The 4,310-nt window shown below is 34.0% G+C and overlaps 1 pseudogene; it reads right to left on the bottom strand.

The window, feature by feature from the left end:
- Positions 1-994: 994 nt before the first annotated feature.
- Positions 995-2,192, bottom strand: LOC123274532 (annotated as a pseudogene).
- Between the last annotated feature and the right edge of the window lie 2,118 nt (positions 2,193-4,310).

Raw genomic sequence — 4,310 nt, 5'->3', positions numbered from 1 at the left:
CGATGAAAACTCGATTTTCGAAAAACGGGGTGAAACCAATAACTTCCCGATTTTTGAAAATTTTCAATTGTCTTAGCGGGAAGTTAAAAATCATTTTTAAAGTCCCTATTGTCAAAAAGTCACTTTAAACAATTAAATTGTTAATAATTTGAGTGCATAAAATTACAAAAAAATTACTTGCAGATTCGTAATCTACGTATCAAAAAACATAAAGAACACTCATTAACCCTCATTAGGCGAAAATTGCAAATCACATTCCTATACAGCGAGTGGACTATTAAAGATTTTTAATGAGGCCTAAAAAACTGCGTCGAATGCTACCAACCGCATGAAAATCGGTTTATTCATTCAAAAGTTATTGCAGTTTTAAAATTTGAGAAATAGTGTTTTATTAAACTGTCACCAGGTTTTTGAGCTTGGAGAGCTCAAAATAACACGAAAATCATATTTTTGAGCTCTAAGAGCTCAAAAACGTAGTATGTGCAATTTTGAGCGCTTAAATATGAAATTAGCAGGAAGTCGCAGAGATGGCCTTTATGGGTCAACCGTTTTTCTAATTTTTTAGTAACAAAATAACAATTTTTCTAATTAAAAAATGCCTTGGACAGCAAAAAACATCTTTACAGAGGATCAATTATAAAGAAGTTATTGTTTCACTTGCTAAGTAGATTGCGGATACAATTGTTCACTGCTCTCAAAAAACTAACAAGTTCGTGTACTTCGGTAATTAGTTTGTGAGAACTTTTCACGTATAAAACATAGGCAAATGCTATAGAAATGAATATTTCTAAAACTAAGAATTTCAACCTCAGACAGATCATTGCCAACCTCTATTTTCTCCTCAAATAGAAGAGTTTTTCAAACGTTTTTTTTCAGTACAGTATCATCGGCGAACGATAAATGTTAGATAAAAAAAAGTTAGACTTTTTGATCATTTAAAAAGTTCGAATAGTACTTTCTGAAAAGTAGATAACAATAATGAAATAAAACTAACCTTGGTGATTGTCGTTATTTTCCCCTTTGACTTTAACAATTAGTTGAGCTGCGGAACATAGAGGCGTGTCAAATTTCATTTATTGTTAAAAAGCATGTAATCAACTTCATATTCTCCAGTTTCTTTTCTGAATGATATCATGTGTTCAAATCGATGACCCCATAGGCCTTCAGGATGGAAGATACGAACTTCTCTTGTTTGTGTTGTCATACCAGTAGATTCGATCACCCCTTTTAGTAGGAATGATGGAGTTATCAAATCAATATAAATCAACAGAAATTTCTAATACTACGAACCTTCTAGCATAACTATGATTTTCGAATCGTTCTCTCAGCATATCACTTGCCGAGAGAGTTAATACAGTAATGAGATTGATCTGTTTTATGGAACAATCGTTGTTGGCCAAATAAAAAAGATTTTGTGTTCTTCGCCATCACCGCCAACTTTTAATTCAGTTTGAAAAAAAGGAAGTGATTCTCCTTCTCTAGTAACCTGAAATATATTGAAAAAAATTAAATATTTACATTTGTCTTAGAACCACTTTACGTAGAATACTGTCGACGTGTTATGGAGGTCATACTTTTTTTTAATCATTTGAGCACGAATATGAGCTTCAATAATATGATTCTTTCTCATGTCTCCTACTCGGAACATTAAGCCATGGTAGTCCATCTCTTTGACAAATAACTGCGTTTCGAGAAAATAGGAGAGTTTGTGTCCTTTTTTTTCGGCCGGGATAGTTTTAAAATACAATTCCTACCATGAATGCTTGAAGGATAACTCGGGTCATGGATTGAATACACATCACAAAAATAGCTTCTAAGCAATTCTTCTGTAGTATGCTTCGAGCCATACCTAACATGAAAAATGAGTAAAAATTACAATTATTAGTAATAAATTTACTTATGTGTTACTCCTAATCCAAAGTAATTATTAACCCGATAGTACAGTTGAGTTTCAACGGAAAAAAGAAAAACAGCTAGTGAAACTATGAATATCTTCAATCACGGTGTCAATGTTTTATTGGCAGCAGAAAAGTCATCATTGTTGAAATCACCATGGCTGTAGACTATTAACCACCAAACGATAGCAAAACCAAGCCAAGATAGTAAAAAATTCATGGAAAATACTAGCAAAGTCCAGCGCCACTGAGCATCTACTAATGTCGTGAAAATATCCTGAAACAGGAATCGTATTACTTACAAATAGTATAATAAAATGTTGCTAATCATATTAAAATAGAAATGAAGGTTTATATGTACAAAATTTCAAACTACGAGTGACAAGAACTGAAGTTATAAATCACAGATGTGTACCGGTACCGTAAAAAGAAGCGTAGGGAGAGACGGAGAAGAAGGGGACGGTACTCAAGAAAAAATAATGGAGGCGGAAAGCACGCGAGCTCGGAGAAACTTATTAAATAATTAAAAAAATTGAGTGTCTGGACGCAAAAATCACACAGGCAAGTCAAAAAGTGTTGTGTATTTGACAGTAGTGAGGTCGTACTCTCAAACCGAGCTACGTTCAGCTACAAGTGTCTGGGCAAATAAATACCAATTAATCGACCGGTGTCTCCGCGCGTAGGTCTACCCACAGCCAAAGTGCTGTGGATGTGCTTTGAAGATTTACAAGTTGTCAAGATCTCAGTCTTCATCGAGTTTTGCTCCTGTAAAGTCTTCAACAGAAGGTAAGTCCCTTTGGGGATCCAGCCAGCCGGTTTCGGTGAAGATAGCAAAGATCCAACAAATGAAACGACAGTCGTCTCTCAAGCTGGCCACACCTCTGGTTCGCCATTTGGTGCTAAGTACAATTTTTTAATTCTACGAGCGACAACAAAATCGTTAGTTAAGCTTTGACATTAAAAAATTTATTCGCGGGCTGTGGCTCAAATTAACTTATGAGTATGTTAGAAATTAAGATATTGTTATATTAATAGAGTGTAGTAACGAATATTACTCAACTAAAAAAGATTTTAGTTATTATTGTAAAAAAATCCTAAAAATATGATAGAGAATCTATGTCATGCGTAAGCATAAAAGTTGTACCGAATACTAGAAGTTATTTTGTGTCTTAGAGTCAAAAAAGAAAGAAAAATCAAATGCTCCAGACAATGCCAGCTCATAATTACAAAATCTTCGCCTAAAATTAACTTTCCTGATTCCTTTTGAAGTTCTACCTAGAAAGTCCTCCCAGGACGACCCCACCTCACGTAGCTCCTGGTCGAGGCTCATGCAGCAGGACAATGTCTCAGGTCAGCGTCGTCTCTCGTCTTTTGTCTTGTCTTTCGCTTTTTTTCTTTTCTTAATTTCTTAGACTTAGAAAATTAAGTGGCATCCTTAGCATTGTTATAAAAATAAAATTCTATAAAAGAAAAAAATTTTTATAAATTAGAATTTAAAACGGGGTATTTTATGTTCCTCTTGGTCGCCCTTTTTTTTTATCAAGGACGCCACTGGATTTTTGGACTCAGTATCCAGAACTAGACCAGAACATAGAGTAACAGATCAGGGTCGTAAGAGATTAAGCTGAAAAAGAATCAAAATTTAAACACAGGGAATTCGATTTAAGAAATTATTTATTTTATCCAATCCCTTTTACAATTGAAATAATGGCCAATATGAGAATTTATAAAATTTCATAAAATAAAATTCACACTCTCACGCCCCAATCTCCTACGGTATGTTTCCTGCGCTGTCCTCTGGACCCCTCACGCTACTTCTAACTTTTAGTTCACGCGGTCTCAGCCGGATTCTCACGTCACTGCGCTGGACCCCTTACGCTTACCCACATCGCTGTCCATACAGCGCACGCTGTCCCCCAAACTTCACCGTTACTCTAAGAAAACTACTACCGGAGCAAGAGGGAGTATAGCATGAAACCGAGGTAGCCTCTTTCACGCACACACACCTACACTATTTCTTTAATTCCAATAACAATAACCAAATTCCAATAATAACAACTAAATTCCACTTTTATAAATCAAATTTTCCAATTATTGTTTTCTCCTAATTAATATTTCTTAACTTCTACCATTACTATCTTCATAGTTACGAATTATAAACTTCCTAATTCCTAAAATTACTGCCGTATCTTCAATATTACAAACAATAATTATCACCAAAAACAAAATTCCTAATTAATTTTATTTATTATGTACGAGAATTTCTTAAATAATTTTTTAATCCATTTATATAAGTCTAAGTTAAAGTAATCTGATAAATAAGTAACCTTAAACATCTCTCGAGTAAAAAGATTATGTGCAATTATCTATAATTATATAGGAATCATATGATAATTATATATATGGTTCATATAT

The sequence above is a fragment of the Cotesia glomerata genome, unplaced genomic scaffold, assembly GCF_020080835.1.
Source record: "Cotesia glomerata isolate CgM1 unplaced genomic scaffold, MPM_Cglom_v2.3 scaffold_400, whole genome shotgun sequence".
Taxonomy (NCBI): Eukaryota; Metazoa; Arthropoda; class Insecta; order Hymenoptera; family Braconidae; genus Cotesia; species Cotesia glomerata.
Note: the sequence above shows the minus strand (reverse complement) of the source record. Positions and strands in the feature narration are given on the sequence as shown.